This window comes from Amblyomma maculatum, chromosome 1 (genome assembly GCF_055883805.1).
Source record: "Amblyomma maculatum isolate TAMU_Amacu chromosome 1, ASM5588380v1, whole genome shotgun sequence".
NCBI lineage: Eukaryota > Metazoa > Arthropoda > Arachnida > Ixodida > Ixodidae > Amblyomma > Amblyomma maculatum.
This window is the reverse complement of record NC_139344.1, coordinates 263998726-264025580: the sequence shown is the minus strand read 5'-3', so window position 1 is coordinate 264025580 and position 26855 is coordinate 263998726.

Genomic DNA, 26855 nt, shown 5'->3' with positions numbered 1-26855 from the left:
CATCAGCGATTAAGCGTACAAACAGCTTTTGAAGCATTCGACACTACAATACATATATGTTCTAATTTTAATCATGGGAAATCAGGAAGATTACTATTTGTCAGACCTGAACTAAAATCCATCATTTTTTTTTTTCTAGCACATTTGAGAGCCCCTGAGAACGGAAGGCCCGGTTCATTTGAACCATTTTAACCTTGGATAATGTGGCTCTGCCTCCTTGGAAAAAATAAAGTAAATAACGCCGCGTCTGGGTCTCGTTGCCGCGGTGCCTCTAACAGAGCAGATTCGCCAACCACAGCACGAAAGCGCTACTTGTGGCCTCAGCCGATCCCCCCGCGAATTTAACCGTCACTCATTTGAGCTGCGATTTCATGTCGTCGTCTTCACAACGGCCATCCCTGCGCAATGAATTAATCCGGAACGCACAACCATCGCATTGCCCCCTTAAAGTGCCACAGAAACGGACGCCAAGCAAGATAAGGAACGCCAGAATGCTCATAGATATTGAACCACCATCATTCTCCCGAAATATTTTCTATCAAGCTCGCACGACACCTTAGACATCGGTGGTTGAAAATGACTTTCTTCTTCCCTCCCAATTCGTACGCCGGAGGAAGGCAGAGATACCGGATACGTTCCCCGAGTGTACTTCCGGTTGGCGCGATGGTATGCTCGCTCGCTTCCTCTTTTTCCAGCGTTTGCCTATAGTGTATAAGGGACCCTAGCCTGCCTACACGTCTGCCGCATCTCTTCTACGTCTGCGAGTTTTGCCCCTTTTAGGTCACGACATCCGAAAAAGTCTTGCGAGAGCTAGATAAAAAAAGACACGCTGCGTAGAGAGCACCGATAAATAAAATTCTTGTGTTATAATATTTCGTAGGCGTTGTTTTTGAGTGTCGCCTTGCAGTTTGCATAATATTGTGCACTAATAGAAAATATTATAATTTTTCCCGCCTCAGCTCCTGGCGACACTGTATCTTGGATCTTGCGATAACTTTTGTTTGGTAGCAAATCTGATTATGGTTCTGACCTGGTTCGGCAACGCGGTGCGCAGACCCGTAATCATCTGGGTCGAAATTCAGGAACCAACAACAACCAACGCCAAGTTGCCCCCTAAGGGTAAGTGTGGCGCCAAGTATTTGAAAAGAAAATTGCCAGGACGCACAAGATGCCGAGGCGAACATTGCAAATTGCGCGAGTCTTCGATAGGCGAAAGATAGCGTGATCATCGCCATTTGACGGGGACCTGGCTTTCTGGGTTTTTTTATTTCCCCTGAAGACTCAGATGATTACAAATCTTGATCGCACGCGATCGAGTCAGGTAAATACCATTGTCAAACTTAGTACAGGACAATGTATACCACAAAGTGCGAACTGCGGAACGCACAAGTGGATAGACACAAGCCGGGGGGTAGACAAGCGCTATGAGCTGACGAAAGCATTGCAAACTGGAACTGCAAGGCGAATTTTTGCACCGCGGACACAGTTATCGCGCAACTACTGCTTTCATTGCATAAGTAACAAACGTTTCCGGAAACAAGATTGTTTTTTTTTTTTTTCCGGTTATATCTAGTTACCCGAGCGTAAGCTGTGTTGAACGCGGCTACACGCAAGCCTGACGCCTATGCCGAAGCGTCGACGCGCTCGGATCGGCATGTAGGCGACTGAGCAACTATGAGAGCACCGGCGAAGCAGTTGTTAAATCCCCCGGCTAATCACGTGACCAGTGCACGTCAAAGAACTCCAGGTGGTCGAAATTTCCGGCGCCCTCCACTACGGCGTCTCGGCTCAAGGTAAAACGTGCAAGTGAATGATCTTGAACCAAGGTGGTTGAAATCTTCCGCAGCCTTCCACTACGGCATCTCTCGGCTCAAGGTGAAACGCGCAAGTGAATGACCTTGGGAGATGCAGTGCGAAGAGTAGAGCTCACGTTCTAAAACAAACCCGCAAAGCATCTGCGGCTTTTATTCTTAAAAATACGCGGTGTCTCGTTGACATGGTGAACCAGTAATATCCCTTTTTTTCTGACGTCAACTGCGTTGCCTGATGTAATGTGCACTAAGCGGGGCGAAATCCCGGCACCGCGGATCGTAGCGAGGCGCAAAAGCTGGAATTTTTATAATGTCATGTAAATTATCAGCTTGTTCTTGAGGTCTCGTATGCGGCATGAACTCTCAATGGCCGCAATGCACACACTGAGATAAACTTTTTCTGAACCCCCTTCAGGAGCTCTTAAGGTATATATTATCGAGCGCTACCACTAAGGTTCCCATTCAGGTATCGCGTCGGCCTTTGTCTGAATCGTGACCTTGAAACCATAGCGCCGAACCGAAAGCAAAGTGAAACACATCGTTCTGGCGTACATTGGATTTGCCTAACTATGCTAAATTTGCCGTAATTCTTTAATGCCAGTTAACACCTCGCTCACAAACTGTGTGGCTACCTCCCCCCCCCCCCCCTTTGTTTTCTCTCTCTCGGTCACTCAGCGTTAATTCGAAAAAGCTGAGTGAATTCCATTGCACTTACACCGACCAGAGTAAAAATTACACTGGTGCACTCAAGTCTCCTCAGGTGCAGTAATGGGAAAGCATTTCTCTTAATGTTGCCGATTATGTTGCTTCATGTTCGGTTCTTTATGTCTTTGCCGTGTCTAACACGTTTTCCACTATTCCAGGCTATTTTGACGCTCGAGGCTCATTTGCGGCTCCCTGGCAAAAACCGCAGGTGACTGCTGTGCTGTTCTGTGTCGACCTCGCTAGATGACGCCAAGCGTCTGTGTGTTCATAGGTGCTTGATGGGTACTCACGTCACGCAGTTGCCGGAAACATTCTAGGCGACTCTGTGCTTGTCGGTGTTGTATACTTGATGGTCGCTCGCGGCCAACACGACGGAATTGACGGAATTATTACGTGCATCACCGAGTATTCGAAACGCTGGGCCACCGACGGCAAAGTGTTACTGTTGGGTGACTTCAATCACAGCATCGTACCTAAAGACGGCTACCAAGACCGGAACGAGCAGCTTTTACTACGATGTGCGCGGGAACTCTTCCTCGAATTCGCAAACTTCCGTCACGACTGCGAGGGTGATTCCATTTGGTATGCCCGCAAATTTAGGTCGACAACAGACTATGCATTTGTGTCCCCGAAACTAGCTGCACGCGTCACTCAAATGCACATTGACGAAGAACGGCCACTTCAGTCTCGGGAGCGAACACAATCGCTTGCGCCTCTCGTTCACAGCTTTCGTTCGCCCTGCCTGCTGCCCAAAACTTCAACGGCGGTCGGACCTACACCAGCTGCCAAGTCGGTCCATGGAAAGGGTTGTTGTGGAGTCTGAACAATTCCCCCAGAGGTGAGAGGCTCTGTCTTATGATGAATTTGTCCTCACTCTCTGATCAGTTATGCGAAGGCATATGGTGTTTGATAGGCAGGGAGCTCATAAACCTTGGAACACTTGGTAGGACGAAGGTTGAATAGCGTAGAGAGCGCGCCGCCAAACCAATCGGAATCACCGGAGGCTTGTGAGGCCGTGTGGGTCTCGTACTTGGACAAAAAACACAAGGTACAGACACTCGCTCCATTAGAACGGAAATCAGGGCCCCTCTGCGTTTTGGACCTGGAAAGAGCTCCCTCCCCCCCCCCCCCCCCACCTCCACTCATAAACACAGCAACGGGACAGCCGGTTACTGAACTCCGAGAGTGCACAACACGGCACTTTTCTTGAGTATTTGATTCTTCGGACTCGGCAGATGGCATCCTTCGGGTAGGCGCACAAGCCCTCGTCTGAGGGAATTCCTTTGAGAATGAGTCAGAATGGACGTCACTGGACCCTGTCGAGACGTGCGGTTGACCGGGCTCTGACACGAATTAGCACTCGCACGGTCGTGGGTCTCGACATCATGGCAGTTCTCCTACACAAACTATTTGGCGACGACTCGAGAGAACAACTGGACGAGCGGCTCACCATCATCATGGAGGGTGAGCCCGTCCCCAGAGATTCGCGTTAGGGGAAGGTGGCTCTCAACATCAAACGAGGTAGCAATGCAAGCAACGTCCAACATTACAGTACCAACACTGTCATCAATGTACTGCATTGCCTGTTTGCGGGAGTTCGCAAGGAGTTGCTGAGTGGCTGGGCCGTGACGGAGCTCCGGAATGGCTTCCGCTCGGGCAGGAAACTTGAAAATAAACTGTTCGTCGTCACACAGTGCGCGGACATCGCACGGAAAGAAGGGCAGGAGTTACTGTGCTGCTTTCTCGATGTAGAGAAAGCGTATGGCAGTTTTTCCTACGAGCCACAATTCGCCAGTTGTTTGCTCTGGGCCTGCCGTCATATTTCTTATCGACGCTACAGCGACCTATAATCATATATAACACAGTAAATGTACAAATCGGAAGCATTGTCTCAGATCCAATCTCTGTCACTAGGGGCCTCAAGCAAGGCTGTACTCTCGCCCTTATTGCACATACTGTACGCGTCAAGGCTGGAGCGGGCACTGCCCAACCCCAATCTATGGTTTCGTCCGCAGTTCAGTGCAAGTAGTGCCAACAGAACCATCACTTACTTGGAGCGGTTGCTGGCGGCCTGGTTGTAATGCCAGTGAACAGTTCAGACCTGCAAGCCCTCGTATCTGACAGGTGAAAATCTCGTGGTCAGACTGCGCTGCGACGCCAAACAATCGGCGCTCGTTCGCTTGGCTGGATAGAATGCCAAGACCACAGCCCTGTACCTGGGAGGAGAGCTGCTGGCTTCAAGTCATTAGTACAGATACCTTGTAGTCACACTGTGCTGAGGCCGCAAAATAAGGTCCTCATGACACAGCACTTCCGCAGGCAGCTCGTCGGTCGCAGCGCACTGGTGATTCATGTGGGTCTGTAACAGCTTCTTTATGAGTCGCGATCCATGGAAATTGATTCACGTTACAGGCCTCACATTTACAAACGCAGTTATCTGCATCTCGGCAAACTCCGGAGAGTGGCTAGAATGCCAGCAGCGGTCAGTCAGCCGCCCTGGGATGTCATGGCCAGGTAACCAACGAGGCTGTGCGGGGGCATGTGGGGCGGTCGAGCGTTGAAGCACTTGAAGCTTCAAGCAAGATCGCTTGTCGCGGCTGCCTCCTATTCTTACCATGCACGAGGTGGGCATGTAGAGCATACCGCTAGGCGACATGCCTACGAACGGACTGGACCCGCCGAGAGTATCAGCTGGAGAATACGGCTTCTTCGCTCAGACCATTACGACTGATATCGTCCTAAAGCCGACGGCGGCAGTGGGACATTTCGAAAAGGCTGACAATACTCTCTGAAACAGGGGCATGGAATCGAAGTCCACCCTCGACTGCTACCGATTGAAGAAGCATGCTCTCAGAGGATTCAGCTTTTAGGACAACAACATTGGTGGCAGGCTCATGTTCGAGGCGAGGGCTGCAGCGCTGCGCACACTAGTATGTCGTAGCCGCTGCGACAATACCGTACCGTGACCTGCACCTTGTGCAGACTATGCAAAGTGGACAGCGGGACGAAAAACATTTAGTACTCCGATGTGCGGGCCTCCGGACCGAACCGGTGGAGGGCGCAACGTTCCATGTGACGCTCGGCTTCCGCAACGAGGATGTAAATGAGGAGAGCGAAAACCATGGCATCCGCGTGCGCGGCCACCCCAAGCAAGAGAACAACGTTGTGGCTGCTACCAAGCAGTCACTGAGAGAGTGGTGAATCACTGTGCACCAAGCCTCACAGTAGCCGTTGAAACAGTGACACAGTACTCGCTCGCTGTTACTTTCCTTCTCTCTTTGGTTATTTTCTCTCGCTGCTTTTTATTATTTTTATGTATTATATAATTCGTCAGGCCAGGACAAATCGTGTGTTTCCATCCGTTGTAAAGGGGCCGGACACCCATACATCATGATCATCAGCAGCAACGGGAGATTATCTTTGATTTGTTTTGAATTTTACATGCGCATATTTAGAAACGCATCATGTCCCTCTATAATGACCTATATTAGGGAGCCGATTTTTGAAATATTTGTTCGTTTTATTGCTTTTTCTTACTGCCGCTCTTGTCCTTACCCTCAGCGCCTTTCGGCGTCCTTACTCTAGACTAAGAGAACTAAGAAAACGTTCTCACAAGGTCGGCATTGAGCAGGGGAAAGACGAAGATGCTGTACCGTTCGGAAGCATTCCTTGTTCACGCGTCTTTTGTATCTGCAATGCAATCTGGTCGATCTCCCGCCATGGGTCTGTGTCATTATGACTGAGGACATCATCAGTATCGGCATCGTTATCATCATCATCATCATTCCTCATTATCTAAGGGCACAACAACATCAAGCATTTCTTGATGTTTTCCGCCACCACGTTGTGGCTGCTGAGAGAGAGGTGGACCACTGTGCGCCAAGCCTGACGCTAGGCGCCGAAAGTGTGACACAGTACTCGCTGGCTATTATTTTCCTTCTCTCTTTTTGGCAATGAAACTGCCGCAGCTTCACACGAAAAAAGGCCTCACTACAACTTTACATTCAAAACCACGCAACTAGTCCGGATGTCATAGCCCTTCAGGAAACAGGATCCTCCCTCATCTTGACCGGATATAATACCATTTCCCTATATGCACGCACTGCGATTCTCGCCAAAAGCACTCTGCCATTGACAATACGATCAACAACCAAATCACTGAGCATAAGTTCACTGAAATCCTCCCGAATACACCAGACACCCAGAGCCTCTTCATAGCGAACGTTTACGACCAACCCCGAGCCGGAGCCACAGGCAACGGCTTCCTCACATTCCTGGCTGACATTAAACACATATCTGGATCACATACACTGATACTCAGCGCTTTCAACACCGGACACACCGCCTGGGGATACCTTAAAATACGCCAAGGGGCACATTCCTGTGCAATGCCGTTATGCAACACTCCCTCACCCTCAGTAAGGAACACAACGCCCCTACCCAAATCGGCACCAGCACCACCAGACATCACCCCAGACCTTACACTCACCTACATCCGCTCCTTAATTTCCTACAAAGTACTACCAGACGCACTGGACAGCGACCATTACATTATCCAGACCCAACTGCAACATGCCGCCAAACAGTTCACATCCAAGACCCAGAATCTCAAAAATTGAAACGAATTTCGTGAGCAATTAGCGGCAGCCACTCCCGAGGACCGCTATCTCCCATTGGAAGCCTGGGTAGATTCGCTCCAGTCTGCTCTTAAAAGCACCGCTAAACACATTCAAAACTCTCCGCAAGGACCCCAAATTGATCCTCACCTGCATCTCTGGGTGGCAAGGCGAAGCCTAGTTAAGAGATGGAAAAGACAATGACACAACAAAAAACTCTGCCTCCGGATCGCACACATTACCACGAGGCCATAGAATACATAGCCAATCTGGCCGCCTCCAACTGGCGAAACCTCTGCAACATCTTCAGGGTGCGCTAGGCACACGAAAAACCTGGAATATCCTCCGAACCCTACCCGACCCCACCCCCCACCAAACAGACAGCCATTAACACGTACCGCCTCATTCACACTGCAGCACAAGTTACAGACATCCTCCAATTGCTCAAAAAGCAATACATTTCGCCCTCCCTCCTACCCCCTCCACCCCCATCCTCTCCCCCACCTGACCCGAGGCTCATCATCATCATCATCATTATCAGCCTGACTATACCCACTGCAGGGCGAAGGCCTCTCCCATATTTCTCCAATTAACCCGGTTCTGTGCTAGCTGCATCCACTTGACCCCTGAGGCTGCGAACTTTTTAATCTCAGCCTCCCACCTAACTTTCTGCCGCCCCCTGCTACGCTTTCCTTCCCTTGGAATCCAGTTTGTTACCCTAAGCGACCATCGGTTATCCTCTCTTCGAACTACATGTCCTGCCCATGCCCATTTCTTCTTCTTGATTTCCACTAGAATGTCAGTAACTTGAGTTATTTCTCTGACCCAGTGTGCACGCTTCTTATCTCTTAATGTTACCCCTACCATTTTTCGTTCCATAGCCCTCTGGGTTGTCCTCAACTTAAGTAGAACTCTCTTGGTTAGCCTCCACGTTTAAGCCCCGTAGGTGAGTACAGGTAAGATGCAACTGTTGTATACGTTCCTCTTGAGCGATACCGGTAAGCTGCTAGTCATAATCTGCGAATGCTTGCCAAATGCGATCCATCCCAATCTTATTATTCTTGGTATTTCCTTTTCGTGGTTCGGATCTGCGGTTACTACCTGTCCTAAGCAGACATATTCGCCTACTACTTCCAGTGTTTCGCTACCTAACGTGAACTGCTGTTCCTTCCCGAGACTGTTGAGCATTACCTTAGTCTTGTGCATATTGATTTTCAAGCCTACCTTTCTAGTTTTCCTAACTAGGTCATCAATCATTATTTGCAGTTCATCCCTTGAGTTACTTAGCAAGGCAATGTCATCAGCAAATCGCAGATTACTGAGGTATTCTCCATCTACCCTTATCCCTAACTGCTCCCATTCCAAGTCTCTGAATACTTCCTCTAAGGAAGCTATGAATAGTACTCGGGAGATCGTGTCTCCTTGCCTAACACCTTTCTTTATGGGAATTTTGTTACTTTCTTTATGCAGAACTATGGTTGCTGTGCAGCCCCTATATATATCTTCCAGCACTTTCATGTACGGCTCGTCTACCCCCTGATTTCGCAATGCCTGTATCACCACCGAGGTTTCTAGTGAGTCAAATGCTTTTTTCGTAATCAATGAATGCTATGTATAAAGGCTGGTTATATTCGAAACATTTTTCTATCACCTGGAGGCTGGATGAGGACATAACTACCGCGGAGGTACAGACCGCCCTCGCCCACAGCACTCGTAGCACCGCACCGGGCATGACCAATTTACATACAAACCCCTTCGAAACATGATGATACATCACTCGCCCAACTCACAGCTTACTACAACCAACACTGGAGGGAAGAAATTTTGCCAGCTTCTTTGAAACACGCCGCAGTCAACTTCTGGAAAACCCCTTTCTTTAGACAACCTACGCCCCATTTCTCTCATAAGCTGTCTCGGCAAACTCTATGAACATGCAATCCTTAAACGACGTCAACCTTAACTCGAATCTAGTCTTGTTTGCTTACACTGAATTCTGTTTCCGCTCGTATCTCTGCCCCCTAGAAATTCTACTACACCTGAAAGAGACCATCGTCAACAAAACCCTCCATAAACAGGCCGCACAGGCCATACTTTTCCTCTGTATAGAAGGGCATTTGACATCAGCTATGACCACATTCTGTCTACCCTTGCCACAACTAAATGCGGGCTGCGCATCTAGCGCTACGTTGAGACCTTCCTATCCAAACGAACGGCCCAATCCCACTCGGCTCCTACACCTCCTCGACCATCCACTTACCGAACTGAGGCACACCGCAGGGTTCAGTCCTCTAACCCACCATCTTTAATATCGCTCTAACTGCCTTAGTACGGATACTCGAAAATATACCCGATCTTCAACACACAATATACGCAGACGACATCACACTATGGGCTTCTAAGTCCCGGGTTGCTCTGGCCAAGTTAAGCATACTTTACAACTCGCTACGGATGCCATCCACAAATACACACAGGCTGTAGGTCTTGCGTTGCACCGCATACATCTGAGCTCCTTGTCATCAAACCTCCCCACTAGCCCAACCATCACCGTACTCCTCGACAACGCTCCGACTCTCACTGTACCACGACTCTGACTGCTGGGTCTCCACATTCAACAGGAGACGAGAGCCACCCACACCATACACCTTCTGCAGAGCCAGATCAACCAGATCACACATCTCATCCTCCTCAAGCCGCAATCACAGCCTCAATGAAAAGGACACTTTAAGACTCGTAGACGCCCTCATCGTTAGCCGACTAGCCTGCCACCTCCCCTACCACAACCTCACCAAAACTCAACTCACCAAACTTAACGTCCAACACCATTCAGCCATTAAAGCTGCCCTCCATTTACCTAATCCTACCAGTACGATTCGGCTTCTTTAATTACGCATACACAACAATGTAGAGGAAATCATAAAGGCGCACCTCTCGTGTGAACACCGTAGACTCCGCACTCTTCTCTCTAAATATGGATCCCGAACACCACAAAGGTCGTCGCACAGCCCCGGCATCATATCTTTCTAAGCAATACTCTGAACGCCAGGACATCATCTACACGGATGCTTCACATAATCCGGAAAATCCTCACATCTGCACTGCCGTGTTCATGGACATTCGCCGCTCAACATTCAATGCGGCCTCCATCTCATGCACTAGCATCGCCGAGGCCAAATGCCTGGCCATCACACTCGCTATCTCACACATCAGTCTGTTGCAGATTCAGCAAACCATGATATGAACAGATTCCCAAACAGCATACCAATATCTCATACGAGGGACCCTCCCACACTCATCAGCTAAAATACTGTCTACACTACCTATCCCACCCGATCCCATCCCCCTCACATGGGTACCTGGGCACGAGGACATCCTCGGAAATGAGCACGCTCAAGCGTTTGCCCGAGAACTGAGTTTCCTGACGCCGGCGGACGGCCTCCCCAAACCTACGATATGCACCCTCATCGAACCTCTTAACTACACTACGATTGTTCACCACTATCGCCGTTGCCGCATTACGTACCCACCACCGCATCACACGCTCAATCACATCGACAGCACGTACTGGAGACACAGACACATTCGTTCCTATCTCCTCAATTTACCCACATCTTTCATCCCGCAGTCTTCCCACCGTACTGCAGCTCTTGCAAAGCCACCCCACCCACTCTTTACAATTACCTGTGGGAATGACCATATTCCGTCCGTGTTCCTCCTATCGAAAACCCCATCCCCTCCTCCTGTGAGGCCGCCCTTCTGGCCACGCAACCCGCCGAGCAGCTACGACTGGTAGGGCGGGCCAAGCTAGAGGAAACGGCCAAAGGGCTTCTGAACTAAGGAGCGCTCCTGGGAGTGTCGACTTAATTTTCATCAAATAAAGTTTTCCCTCCTCCTCCTCCACCACTACCACCAAGGTTAAATTGACCTCTAGCAAAGGTGCTGCCCAGGCTAATGCCAGCAGTAATGACTGTACTGTGCTTCACTCCGTTTTTCGGTATGGCAAAAGAATTAGTCACTCACCAAGTAAAGATGAAAAAAAGACGTTTCGTGTTCCTTGAGTAGTTCAGTTCAGTCGTGTCCGACTCTTCGTGACCCTATGGACCATGTCACGCCACGCTTTCCGGTTTCTCACTATCTTCCTAACATCCCATAACTTCATCTGCAGTGCCTCGAGGATGCCATCTAACCATCGCGTTCGCTGCCTACCCCTTCTCCGGCGACCCTCAACCTTTCCCAACATCAAATCTTTCTCCAGCGACTCCTCTCTTCTCATCAGATGACCAAAGTTGCTGAGCTTTAACTTTAGAATTTGACCCTCCAATGAGCAGTCAGGGTTTATGGTTGACAATATCGACTGATTTGATCTTCTGGCAGTCCAAGGAACTCTCAAGAGTCATCGCCAGCACCACAATTCAAACGCGTCAATTCTTCGGCGGTCAGCCTTTTTCACAGTCCTACTCTTGGAGGATTTTCAACATCACCTTGCTAGCATGCGAAATAAGCGCGATCGTGCGGTAGTTGGAACAACCCTTGGCACTGCCGTTCTTTGGAATGGGGATGTAAACTGACCTCCTCCAATCCTGTGGCCACTGCAGGGTTGTCCAAATCTTCTGACATAATGTATACAGAATGTTAACAGCATCATGGTTGAGGTTTTGGAGCAACTCAGCTGTAATGCCATCAATTCCGCTAGCTTTGTTCTTAGCAAGGCAGGCTAAGGCCCATTCAACTTCACTCTTCAGGATGCCCGACTCGAGATCAGTAATCACAACCGTCTTATGTTGGGTTTGCACATTCGGGTCCTTCTTGTACAGTTCTTCTGCGTATTCCTGCCACCTCTTCTTTATCTCTGAGGCTTCAGTGAGGTCCTTGCCTCGTTTGTCCTTTATCACGCCCAGCTTAGCACAGAAGCTTTCTTTGATATCTTTGTCTTATACAGAGCTCTTGTGTTCCTTAATTGGCTGTTGTCCTCAACTGCTTGGCACTGTATGTTCAGGAAGGCATCCTTATCTCTCCTTGCTATTTTCTGAAAATCCGCATTGAGAACCTTGTATCTTTCTCTTTCCCCCGTAACTTTTGTCATCCTCCTTTCCTCAGCTATTTGCAAAGCCTCTTCAGATAACCAGTTTGCTTTCTTGCATTTCTTTTGCTTTGGAACTACCTTAGTAGCAACTTCTTGTATTATATCACGAACATCAGTCCACATCTCTTCGGGCTCTCTGCCTTCTAGATCTAATCCTTGAAATCGATTCCTCACTTCCACAGCATACTCTAATGGAATTTGATCCAGATCATACCTGAAAGGCCTTCTAGTTTTCTGCGTTTTCCTCAATCGAAGCTTAATTTTGGCAACAAGAAGCTGATGATCGGTGCCACAATCGGCCCCAGGCCTTGTTTTTACTGCTTGTATAGCGCTTCTCCATCCCTGCCGGAAAGAATATAATCGATCTGATTTCTGTACAGACCGTCCGGTGAAGTCCATGTTTACAGGCGCCTCTTGTGCTGTTGAAAATGAGTATTCGCTATGGTCAGGTTGTTTTCTTGACAAAACTCTACTAGCCTCTGCTCAGCTTCATTTGGCTCGCCAAGACCCAACTTGCCTAAAATTCCGGATATTTCTTCACTCCCGACCTTAGCATTCCAGTCTCCTATGAGAAACACGACGTCTGATGATGGGGTGCGGTCTAAAAGGCATTGTAGGTCCGCATAAAATCTCTCAACGTCAGCTTCTTCAGCAGTAGTGTTCGGTGCATAGACTTGGATAACTGTTATGTTGAAAAGGTGACCTTGGATCCAAAGTGAAATCATTCGGTTGTTTTTGGGGTTGTACCCTAGCACTGCTTTGCCCATTCTTCTGTTTACTATGAGAGCGACCCCATTCCTTCTCTTGGATTCGTGCCCACAATAAAAGACATAATTATCCCATTCCGGTCCACTTGAGCTCGCTGATACCCAAGATATCAATGTTCAATCTGTCCATTTCTCGCTTGACGACATCCAGTTTACCTTGCGTCATAGATCTTACATTCCATGTTGCTATGTGATATATCTCCTTGCAACATCGGAATTTCCGGTCGCTTCCCGACACATCCACAACTGACCGTCCTTTTGGCTTTAGCCCAGCCACTTCATTTGTCCTGGAGCTACTAGGAATCGCCCTTTTTTCATCCCCAGTAACATGTGGGACGCCTTCCAACCTGGGGGGCTCATCTTCCGGCGCCATATCATTAATGGTATTATGACTGGCCATAGGGTTTTCTTGGCAGGAAATACTGGAGTGGGTTGCCATTATCTTCTCCAGTGAATCACATTTTGTGAGAACTCTCTGCCGTGACCTGTCTATCTTGGGTGGCCCTACACAGCAGAGCTCACGACTTCATCGAGTTTCGCAAGCCTCTCCGCCACGACAAGGCAGTGATCCATAGTCAACTGTAATTTTTTTACCATGCCTGACCAGACGAACTTTCGTCGCACACTTGAATACTTCGTTTTTCTGCATGCTGACCTCACCGGGTGCCCCTACCACGCGCAAGACTTCTGAGATGCCTTGCGGAACGTGGTGTATTTGATGCAAATAAACTCAATCGGACTATTTCAAATATCGCATGTCTGGGTGGAAACATGTAAGTAAATGAGCGGAGGGAAAAGAAAAGCTCGTCTCGTGTGAAGAATTATTGGTAAATAGCCGTCGCTGTGTTGTTCTGCGTCCGGAACCGAAAAAGGTATAAAGCTGCAACTTCGCTGGCTTCCCAAACGCTTGGATAATGCCTATATACGCGAGGCTCTTGGCAGAGTCACCTTGATTTCGGGAGAAAACTGGAACGTTACGAACATGGAAAGATGAAGATTTTCAGCCGGGATGTGTCTTTGAGCGTTGATGAAGGGATTAGTGTCGGTGACGTTCCACATCAGCTATGTGCGGCATGCAAAGCCTTATTTTAATCGATGACTGACCACCCCCAATGCCTTCGTTGTAACCTCGTTGGGCACACTCGTCGGCTTTTCCACACGCTGCGCGTTACGAAGATTGCTGGCGTTTCGGTCATACTGTCGATTAGTGTGTGGTGACACGCTGACAAGCTACAGCATCGCGTCCGGCCTCATGACGACGCATTACAGAATCACATCATGGGCACCACTGAGGTAATCGATGCGGCTGGCAACATACTTGCTATCTTGTGGCTGAGTCTTCAAAAGCACTTCACCGGTTACTCAGTAGGAGCAAAGTGGTACTGGAGTGTCCGAGGAAAAGGGGGACGACGACGGGTCACAGGCCTCATTTGAGGTGTCGGATCAAGTCACTACCTGCTGTCGAACCACCACTCGTCCCCGAAGACCCTGCGAGTGCCTATGCGGATGCTTCAACCCCTGTGGCTATTGCCATGTAACAGCGTCCGGACCAATTCCCGGCTCCTGTGGCTGATGAGCTCGACACAGCTGATGAGCCAGTTCAGAAGCGCCGTGCGTCGTACTCGTCTGAATCCGGTGAGGAGGATGACCATGCCCGCAACAAGCACCGCCTTCACCGTCAAGCGTCGAAGCACAAGGGGAACTGCCGGCGTTCGCGGTCGAGGAGGTCTGAAGGTGGTTCAGAGTCGACTTCGCCGTCTACCGATAGCGCAATTAACTGTAGGCATAATCGTATACTATCATGGCGGCCCCTGAAGAGATAGTATTAACAATGCTCAATATGCGGTGCCTTAGGTCTCGCCAGAGGTATACGTGCAACTTCACCAACTTTGCACAGCAGGCGTCTAGATGTGGCCGTCCGAGAGACGAAGATCGAGAGTGAAAAAAAAGACCGAGAGGGCACTACATCCCTTTATTGCAGATTTTAACGTCGTTATAACGCATGCTGTGGGTTTGTCGGCGGGTAGTTTACTGTTTCTGCGAAATGCCCTCCATTGTTCTGGCTTGACATAAAACATCGTCGCCAAAGGTCGGTTAATACCTGTGTTGCGATTTTCTATTTTTGAGGAAGCCATGGCGGCTAATTAAAGTTTGTTTTTAATGCTGTTGCCGCATCACTTTCTTTGAAGGAATGACCAGTTTATTGGACTGTGACCGACATACCGTGCTGATAGGTGACTCCAATTTCGTTCGCGATCCCATTGATTGAGCTGATCCTGATGCACATAGTGAGAAAAGCGGCGAAATTTTTTCCCGTACGTGTTACAGATGATGCGCGACTAATCAACACAGGAGCGTTCTGTCGTGCATCTCGAACATTTACCCATATTCAGGGGGGTTCTCACGCTTGTCTTGGCCGAATTTAGGCAACTTGTATTTTAGTTTCTCGCGGGCTTGTATGCAGAATTAACCGGTTTCGTTTTCTGATCATTGTATGTATATGGTGGTGGCTCGACTCGGAGGGCGCTTTGAAAGTTAAGCTCATCATTGACAAATGACCAAGAATTTCAGTCATGTGCGCGTACAAATGTAGCCATGTTTTTTTTTTTTTTTTTTTTTCTGGAAATGTTCCTTTGTTTGCAGCTTGGAAATGTTCAAGCAGGAAGTATACGTGCTACAGCTATTGATCTTGGCTCTCCCATATAATTTCATAGGGACCATAGAGCAGTTAACAAAAGCTTGTGCAACTTATATGAATATAAATGTAAGGCCCCTGGCTTGTATACGGATCAAATCGCTAGTGTGAAAAATGAATTACACAGGCATGATGCGGAGCGAAACAGGAGGGGGGTCTATTTTGATCTCGTACCAAGCGTACTTTTTCACCGTGAACGCCCAACTCGACAAGCTCTACTTAACGAACGGCATCATGCGACTGCAAAGCTAATTCCATTATGGCACATTCATTACAACTACTATAGCGAAGTAATGTTTGTATTTACTCGAGGTTGTTTAGCGCCTCTTCCGATATGCGAAATCCGGAGCTAATCTCGTGTTTCACGTCCCTGGGGACGCCTTTATCATACGGTTGTTCTACTATTAGCAGCTGGAGCTTTAACGCGGCAGGGGGTATAGCTAGAAATTCTTCCGTTACCTTCTCCTAAAACGTCTAGACATTTCGTGTGAATTTTGCAAAACTTTCTAAGACCGTTCTCGCTCCTATCCTGCCAGGCATGTTCACGATGAGCTTTGATTTCGAGGTCCTTCCTGAGTCTTCTCCAAAATGTAACATACTCTTAATTCCAGTAGAATATTTAGAATTCCAAACAGTACTGTAGAAGAGAGACTACGTTCAGTTGAAGGCTACAGGCCCGCCACGTTGGCAAATGTATATTGCGAAATAGCCTACAAATAGCCAAATAGTCTACAGCTCGCAATGTCAGTTTTCCCTGGCCCTTACTAGCCGTGCGGCGTAAGGACCTGCGCCATTCAAAGTAATGCACATTGCGCGTATAGTCATTGAATCATACTCCTGCTCTCATGATCAGGTTGTTTTGCTTCAGGTCGCCCTCGCAGAGGCATTTGACGGTGTTCACCATCAACCTTGTTTTCTCTTCTAGAACGGGGGAATGTTGCGTCTATTCTACTAAAGGGTCTGCAACTTTGCGATAGGAATTGTTCGACTCATTTCATTGTAGACGGCATCTCTCAAGCCCCGCAGAGTCATTCAATACCTTTGCCGGTACCTATCCACTCTTCTGCGAATCAAGGCTGTCCGATATATCTCCCCTGCTTTTTATCCCTTAGCTGGAACAACTTTGTTAGGTTGTCCTACATGCTTCCCTCTTCTTGCAACGAGGTCGAAGAGCTTGCATATGCTAACAATCTTGCTTTTTTTTTTTTTTTTGTACTGATAAGCTCAGCATCGACAAGCTTGTATCCACGCTAGAACACTTTTGCATCGTCCCTTGTGTTCATAGGAATCACTCCAAGAGTTCAGGCCTTTGATTCGGTTCACGGAACTCAACACGATCCCTATGTGCAGGAGGGGAATGACGACGTGTGCCCTCAAAATATTTGGGAATTCCATTGCATGCTTTTAATTAAGTCAAGTTCTACCTGGGATGTGGATGCTCTACCTCTGCGCCTCCGCAGCGGTGTCATAGAGGTAGAACATCCGCTTCGCGTGCAAGAGGACCGTGGTTTGAACCCTGGTGCCACGCAATTCCCCACCGGATTAAAAAAAAAAAAAGGAGAAAAAAAAAATCCGCCTGGCGATGCAGGTGCATAAACGGTTTGGGGTGCAACCTATCCGGTGAACACCTCCGGAAAAGCACTCCCTCACCAGAATAGGATTTAGCCACCTTGTGTAGTAATTGGCCACAACCTCCTATGAATACTCTAACCAACGCCCGGCCCTCAGTCCTCAGCGGCTGCGAAGCAACTGACCACGGCGGAGGTCATACCTGCAACGCAGCAAAGGGTGCTAATAATCTCTGGCTCCGGACAGGCCGCCATTAGAAACTAACTCTGGCAACGTTTAACGATACAGTCCTAGCTATGGATGCTAGTTTAGCAGTAGTGACAATGGAATGTGACAGGGCTTCGTGAGGTTAGGAGGCCAAATGAGGCATCCACTATAATGAAGGGCGGACATGCGTTGGTTTATCGAGGTTTACCGGAGAAACGAGAACTAGCAACAGGGTGCCTTGTCCATAAAGATATAGCTGGTAATATAGAGGAATTCTATAGCAATAATGAGAAGGTGGCAGGCATTGTAATTAAGCTTAATAAGTTGTATAAACTTAAGGTTGTACAGGCTTACGCGGCTACATGCATTCATGATGACCAGGCAGTTGAAAGCTTCTACGAAAATGTAGAATCGGCAATGCGAAAAGTAAAGACGCAATATACTTTACTAATGGGTGACTTAAATGTCAAGGTAGGAAAAAAGCATGCTGGAGACTAGGCAGTGGGTGATTATGGCATTGGTTCTAGGAATAGCAGGGGGGAGTTACTAGTTGAGTTTGCAGAGCGCAATAACTTAAGAATCATGAATACCTACTTCAGCAAACGGAAGGACTTGAAGTCGACATGAAAAAGCCCTAACGGGGAGATAAAAATGAAATTGACTTCATACTGTGTTCTATTATGTGGGACGTAAAGGTAATCGGAAAGGTGCGATTAAGTGATCACAGGATGGTAAGGTCTCAAATTAGTCTAGGTCTGAAGAGGGAACGGAACAGATTAGTAAGTCCATCAACGAATTAGCAGTGAGGGGGAGGGCAGAAGAATTCAGGATAACGCTACCGATTAGACATTCAGCTTTAACCCAGGATGATGACCTTAGCGTTGAAGCAATGAACAATAATTTCAGAGATATCACTGAGTGCGCGATAGACGTAGGCGGTAAGATAGTTGGAGAGGATACCGGTGAACTATCTAAGGAGACGAAATATTTAATTAAGAAATGCCAGAGTATGAAAGCTTAAAATCCAATAGACAAGATAGAACTGGCAGAGATATCAAAGCTAATCAATAAGCGTAAAGTAGCCGACATACGGAAGTATAACATGGGGAAAATTGAGCATGCTCTAAAAACGAGGGCAGCCTTAAAGCGGTGAAGAGGAAATTGGGTATTGTTGTGCCTGGCCAAAGCCGCCTAGAAATTCAGCCGGACGCCAAACTTCTTCGGCGAACGCCTCCTTCACAAACTTTGGATACTTCTCTGCAAAGCACCAATGCACTGGAGGCGAGCCGTACCAAAGGGACAGAAGCGACGTGTTTTAACATGCGCTGAACGTCCAGACAGCACGGCGCGCCGTGGCCCTGACGGTGAACCCCTTCTCGCCCCGCGGCATATTTGAAGCGAGAGCGCAGCAAGCTCTCCCATTGGCCCTGCGAAAGTGCTGCCGTCGGATTGGACCATTTTGAGCGTCAACGGTTCTCGGCAACGGAGTCTCAAGTGCTTCCGTTCGAGACTCCGAGTGTGAGTTCGTCACTAGCGTCCATCGGGAGCAGTTCGCCCCCTGTGCGGACGCGGCGGAATCTCCCCGGCCGTCGCTGCGCGAGAACAGTCGCGTATGGCTATGTTAGCTTTCGGCCCCAGAGCCGATCTTGTTGTGTAAATACATGTAAATAGTGTATAAAGCCTTTTCTTCATCTCACCAACGCCGACTCGGATTCATCGCTACCGCCCAGGAAGCTGACAGCCCTCGTTCACGAAACGGGTGACGAGCGCTGCGTTACCAGCTCCTTGGCACAACCCTGTTGACGGTGGGCTACTGTGTGATAACCCCACTGGCACAACATTGGATGGCAGCTGCGGGATTGACCGGCGTCAGGCACCTCGGCGCGGTGAGTACCTGAAGTTTCCCTCAAACGCCAGACTTCTCTAACACACAGGGTAGCTTAGAGAAAGGCTGAGCGTAGCATTGTGTTAACCTTGCGTGTTTCAAGCCTACAGGAAGTGTTTTGAAACCCAGGGGATGCTGAGAAGGGAATCAGTGTGAGAAAGGCTTGCGCATCTCTTGCTAGGAGCGAGATAGCGAACGTAAAGTACACTATTCTAAAAAGGCAAACAACAAGAGGCCGGTAAAAGATGGAGAGTTACAAGGTCAAAGAACTTCTCCAAATTTGTGAGGAGTTGGGCATCGATTTGGGCTCAACAAAAAGAAAAAAGGAAATTCTTGAGATCATGCAGGCAGAAGAAGTGACGGTTGAGGAAGCCGCAGAGGCCTGGGATGATATTCAAGAGAGAAAAGGGAAGGAGGAAGCCAAAAGGCTAGAACTCCAAAAGCGCGATGAACGTCGCGAGAAAGAGGATCGTGAACGTAGGGAACGTCACGAGAAAGAGGACGCCCGTGTATGGCAACTGATGCAGCTGGAGGTTTCAACCCATAGAATGAGCGTGGAAAAGATTAAAGCTTTTAATGTCATTCATTGTAACGGTTCAATACCGCGAGACTGTCCACCACCGTTCCTCATCGCCGAGGATATGGCAAAGTATTTGGAAGATTTCGAGCGTGTCTGCAAAAGTAAGCGCTTCGAGCGAGATACTTGGGCACAAAAATTGGTAGCTATTCTCTCCGCTGAGGCGTCGGAAGAAATCAAGCGCGTGATAGATGTTGACTTGAAAAGCTACGATTACCTGAAAGAATCTTTACTGAAAAGACATCGGCTGTCACCAATGGAACTTAGGGACAGGTATCAACGAGAGAAAAACTGTACCAAAACGCACTTTGATTTGGCGTATCAGTTGAAAGCCGATATAACCGAATGGCTAGACAGTCAGGAAGTCTCGGAGCAAATTGTACTTGCACCAGAGAATGAGACACAGCTGGGGGAAGCGGCCAAGCAACGCGATAGCAGCAGCGAGCTGATCGAGTCTCAAACAGAAGTGTCTAGGGTTACCTTGGTCGAACCATTGGCAGCTGAGACGGTTGGAGCCGACTCCATCGGCAAGAAATCCGAAGTGACACCGTCCTGCACGCATTCCCACGTAGCTGTAAGCATTCCACCAATCGAGAGTGGGGAACTGGCAGTAAATCAACCGCCTGACAACTCAGAAGCAGAAGTTGTAAACTGTGGCGGAAATGTAGTCAGGCTAGGAGACGACAAATTGGCAATTTCCGAAGTCAGAGTCGACGTAGATCATGACACACAGAAAAACGAAGTTGCGCTCATGGAAATTGCGCAGCTCACAAGTGTTGAACAGCTAATGCAGAACCATGACGCGGACGCTGTCGAGAACCACACCTGTGAAGTCGACAGCGAGCGACTAGACAGGAGCCATGAATCTTCCTGTCCTGACGCGCTCAATTGTATTGGCGAAAACAACCTTGGTGCGAACATGGACCTCACGCGATCCGAAGCGCCGCAGCTGTCGGACGAACGTGATCGCGCGCCGGTTAGCGCTGAGCGATGCGGCACACCGGCAGATCAGTGTAACTTGAGAGGCGAGCCCGCAGAGGATATGCCTAGCTCGGGGGCTGGCGTGAGCGAGCCTTGTCCTTGTTCGGACGCGACTGGCAGTGAGTCATGCGCTGCTGGCCGCGATGCAGGCGCGGCGCCGCACTCCGACGATGTCGGCGCCGTACTAGCTCCGGTTACCGGCAGCTTGAAAGAGTTGGCACAAAAAGAAAGAAAGCAAAAACTCAAGTGCCGCCGCCGAAAAGAGCGGAAAGGCAGGTGCATGAAAGAATGCTCTCATCGAAAGGTGAGGAAACGCAAACGATCGCGAAAGGAAAAGCGGGGATCCCAGGGGCACAAATGCACCCGTGCTCTGAAAATGCGCGATTGGTGCGCAAAGCGTAAGGAACGAGACAGATCGTTCAACAAAGCGAGCAACTTGTGTACGTTTGTTCTTTCACGCATAAAGTGGAAAGAAAGGTCTCGTAGAGAAATGGACAGCCGAGGCTGTAGCGGAGGTAGGAGAGCCAAACCGCCCGAATACTGCTTCGCGTTCTGCCGCTTGCGGAAGAGAGCAGCACAATGCGAACTCGAATGCTTTGAGTCATGCATTCAAAACATAGCTACCTTCGACGAGCGTTTCGTCGCTAACGGTAATGCTCTAGGCAGACTGGGAAAAATTGAATGACCTCCTTACTACCTCAGTTGTGCTGTACGGTCCAAGTGATTTCAAGGAGACTTTTTTCCATTACTGATTATTAATCTTCTTTGCTATTTAATGTATCCTTAATGCGCAAAATTGTTGTTTGAACCTTGTGTACTGCATCGTATACACTTGTCTCTTGTTGTAGTGGGGGCAAAAAGGGGACAACAATTTAGCTAATTGAATTTGAAATTTTGCCTCTGTCTGGTGTTTGACGGGTGACCGAGGGTACTTGCTTGTGTTGGGTGTTGCCTGTTGTCGGTCGGTTTTGCAAGCCGCAGAAAAGTCTACCGTTACCAGTGGCGAGTGGCAAGGGCATCGGAGCGACCCGAGCGAAGTTGGTCGACGTGCCCCAGCAACAAGGCTGTCGGCAGAGATCCTGACCTGGCGAGTGGAACCCGAGGCACGTGAGGCTACCTGGCGCCCGGACACTGTACGTGAGCTTGGAGGAACCTGGCGAACGAGCGCGCCCGGCATCCGAGCCACATGCGAGCAGCTCGTCTTCCCGGCGCATTGTCTGATGGCGGGGGTGCTGTTGTGCCTGGCCAAAGCCGCCTAGAAATTCAGCCGGACGCCAAACTTCTTCGGCGAACGCCTCCTTCACAAACTTTGGATACTTCTCTGCAAAGCACCAATGCACTGGAGGCGAGCCGTACCAAAGGGACAGAAGCGACGTGTTTTAACATGCGCTGAACGTCCAGACAGCACGGCGCGCCGTGGCCCTGACGGTGAACCCCTTCTCGCCCCGCGGCATATTTGAAGCGAGAGCGCAGCAAGCTCTCCCATTGGCCCTGCGAAAGTGCTGCCGTCGGATTGGACCATTTTGAGCGTCAACGGTTCTCGGCAACGGAGTCTCAAGTGCTTCCGTTCGAGACTCCGAGTGTGAGTTCGTCACTAGCGTCCATCGGGAGCAGTTCGCCCCCTGACAGTGCGGACGCGGCGGAATCTCCCCGGCCGTCGCTGCGCGAGAACAGTCGCGTATGGCTATGTTAGCTTTCGGCCCCAGAGCCGATCTTGTTGTGTAAATACATGTAAATAGTGTATAAAGCCTTTTCTTCATCTCACCAACGCCGACTCGGATTCATCGCTACCGCCCAGGAAGCTGACAGCCCTCGTTCACGAAACGGGTGACGAGCGCTGCGTTACCAGCTCCTTGGCACAACCCTGTTGACGGTGGGCTACTGTGTGATAACCCCACTGGCACAACAGTATAGGCCAAAATCAGATGTATGCGCTAAGGGACAAGGCGGGCAACGTCATCACGAATGTGGACAGGATAGTCAGTGTAGCCGAGCAGTTCTACACTTATCCATATAGTAGCCGAAGTAGTCAGTACAATAATGAGATAGGCAGTAGTGAAAAGCAGTCAGACGGTCCGCCAGTGACGAAGGACGAGGTTAAGAAAGCTTTAAAAATTAAGGGGAAAAGCAGCTGGGGAGGTTCAGGTAACTAAAGATTTGTTGAAGGACGAGGGAGATATCATGCTAGAAGAACTGGCCACCCTGTATACGCAATGTCTGGTGTCATCGACGGTACCGGAATCATGGAAGAACGCTAACATTACCTTAATTCATAGGGAAGGGGACGCTAAGGACTTGAAAAATTACAGACCAATCAGTTTTCTATCTGTTAGATATAAGGTGTTTACTAAGGTAATCGCTAACAGAATCAGGACAATATTAGACTTCAATCAAGCAAAATATCAAGCAGGTTTTCGAAAAGGGTACCCTACTATCGATCATATCCATACCATCAACCAGTTGATAGAAATATTCTCGGAATATAACCAGCCCTTATGCACAGCATTCATTGATTACGAAAAAAGCATTTGACTCAGTAAAAACCTCGGCAGTCACACAGGCGTTGCGAAATCGATATGTAGACAAGCCGTATGTGAAAGTAGTTGAAGATATATTTAGTGGTTGCACAGCAACTATAGTTCTGCATAAAGAAAGTAACAAAATTCTCATAAAGAAATGTGTTAGGCAAGGAGACACGATCTCTAAAGTACTATTTACAGCTTTCTTAGAGGAAGACTTGGAATGGGAGCAGTTAGGGATAAGAATAGATGGAGAATGTCTCAGTGATCTGCGATTCTCTGATGACATTGTCTTGATAAGTAACTCAGGGGATGAACTGCAAAAAATGATTGATGACCTAAATAGGAATAGCAGAAAGGTAGGCTTGAAAATCAATAAGCAGAAGACTAGGGTAATGTTCAACAGCCTCGGAAAGGAACAGCAGTTCACAATAGGTAGCGAAGCACTAGAAGTGGTAGCCGAATATGTCTACCTAGGACAGGTAGTAACCGCAGATCCAGACCATGAAAGGGAATCGACTAGGAGAACAAAAATTGGGATAGAGCTTATTTGGCAAGTATTCGCAGATTATGACTAGTAGCTTACCGGTATCGCTCAAGAGGAAAGTATACAACAGTTGCATTTTACCTGTACTCACCTATTTGGCTGAAACGTGGAGTCTAATGAAAAAGGTTCTACTTAAGTTGATGAGAACGCCAAATGGTAGGTGTAACGTTGAGATAGGAAGCGCGCAGAATGGATCAGAGAAATAATTTGAGTTAATGACATTCTAGTGGAAATCAAGAAGAATAAATGGGCATGGACAGGGCATGTAGTGCGTAGAGGACAGCCGATGGTCGCTTAGGGTAACAAATTGGATTCCAAGGGAAGGAAAGCGTAGCAGGGGGCGGCAGAAAGTTAGGTGGGCGTACGAGGTTAAGAAGGGCTCAGAGCTCAAGTGGATGCAGCTAGCACAGGACCGGGTTAACTGGAGGAATATGGCAGAGGCCTTCACCCTGCAGTGGGTATAGTCTGGCTGATGATGATGATGAATTAAGTCAAGTGTGTGTGTTACAGTGGAGATAGCAGGTTCCAGTCGTTTAGCCTTAACGTTATATACCTTTTTTCCGTATCTTTGGTTGGGCCCAGACCTGCAACATGTTTTCGGCGACAAAATTTTATGAGATCCATGCCCTCGACTGCGATTTCACCGAATAATTGCGACGTTTACTTCGCCATAAAATCTTGAGCTGTTCCGATGTGATAACCTATTCAGACCTGTATATGTTGGGGGTTGGGCTTAGTGCACCTGTATGTGAGGCAGTTAGGTGCCTATTTCTTCTCATTTTACGAGTATTTCCATGCGATTAATAAAGCATTCTTGCTAATTAATTTAACGATTCTGCTTTTCAATTTAGTGGATTCTTCAAAATTTAACTGAATTGACTAGGATTTACGCAAAAAGTGAACACTTTGGTACGGTTTTTGGCCATCTGGTTTTCGATTTAGTACGTATATTTATCTTCGCGCTGGAGTGTATACAGAGGATTGATAACGATGTGTTTTCCACGGCCATTATATCGTTCTTTATACTTTTGTCTTAAGGGCCGTGATTTTCTGGAGTTCGCTAAATGCCGATTTCTCCGTGCAGGAAAACGTTTCTCTTTGAGCCACACTGACCCTTTCCCTGTGAACACATGGCTCCATGAAAATATTATAGTATCTTCTGTCAACTGTCGTCTGTGTGATGCTTACTTCCTGAGTTTCGCCTTCATGTGGCATTGTGGTGGAAGTAGTGAGCGTAACCGGAGGAAACACCCAGAAGGCTGTTACTGCGCGGAGGTAAGGGAAATTTTTATCGTGCAACAAGAAGGTATGGGAAGAGCGCAGGAGTTTGTAGTCGGAGGGTAGTAATAAAAGCCTCTCATTTTTGCAGCGCGTCCGTTAAGCACGGGTTTCTGGGTTTGGCGTGTATGTGACATAGAAGTAACATTCAGAGAGTAACCGGAGGGTGATTGCCCGGTCACCATTAGGAGCGCTGTTACCGCCATGAGTGACCTCGCAATCTATAACTGTGCAGGCTGTATCAGATCTCGCTCAACTCTTGGGCGTCACCATAAATCATTGCGCAGTTTACAGTAACCTAATATTCAAACTGTCGTTGATTGACTGAACCTGAACTGCATCATTAACAGAGTTAAGACCATGCGCAAACTTTTGTAATGCGGTCGACCATATCTCAAGTATTCATCATTGAACAGCACAGAATAAGAAAATGAAACCCTATGAAAAAGTTAGGAGATATAAATAAACACATATATAATTTCTCATACCTTACAAATTTTATATCATCTCATACAAATATCATTAAACTTATGAGAATTATATGAGATTGAATGGCATTTGCATGCGTTTGGTAAGAGTAAATCTGCATGAGGTTATTGTGACTCATAGCGCATTTCCCACCAGGGAACCCGGGCAATCACCCTCCGGTTACTCTCTGAATGTTACTTCTATGTCACATACACGCCAAACCCAGAAACCCGTGCTTAACGGACGCGCTGCAAAAATGAGAGGCTTTTATTACTACCCTCCGACTACAAACACTGAGTGAGTGAGTGAGTGAGTGAGTGAGTGAGTGAGTGAGTGAGTGAGTGAGTGAGTGAGTGAGTGAGTGAGTGAGTGAGTGAGTGAGTGAGTGAGTGAGTGAGTGAGTGAGTGAGTGAGTGAGTGAGTGAGTGAGTGAGTGAGTGAGTGAGTGAGTGAGTGAGTGAGTGAGTGAGTGAGTGCATGCATGCCCGACCTCTTTCCTCTCTCCGCCTTGTGCGCCACGAGCGGTCAGCGTGCAGGTAGCAGCGCACGTTCTGCGCGAACACGCAATGCACAGCATAAACCATCTCGAGGCTGGAACCATGTCATCGTTACACCTACTAGCTCTAACAGAATCAGGCTACCCGCTACCTTTACACTGGCTTCCTTTTTAATCTGGCATGCCAAGAAATGAAGTAGACCCTCTTGCGAAAGCTGCATACAACACAAATTATATCAACTACCAAGCCGTAGCCCTGCACGACTTTCCACAATCGCATATCAAGCGAACTGTTAGCTTCTTAGCAACCCGACCGCAGGGCTGCATCTGGCTCTCCTTTGAAGCGGCTTCGTAAGTGCAGCCTTACTAGGACTCCCCTGTATATACTACTGCTGTGTATGAATGCAGTTGTACCGATCCAAGAAAATGTTTTTTTATGAAATGCACCGCTTCCATTCTCTCTTCCTGAGGAAACGCCGCGACCCTCAGCCATCTCACAGAATCAGAGGCGCATGAATCAGATGCGTTGACACGCATGCTGCCCTGAATAACCCCCGTTTTCAAGGATCATAGCATTTTCTGGCCACAGGAAATATTAACACCTACGCGTGTCGCCTTCATTCGTGTCCGGCCAGGCATCGCCGAGGCAGACAC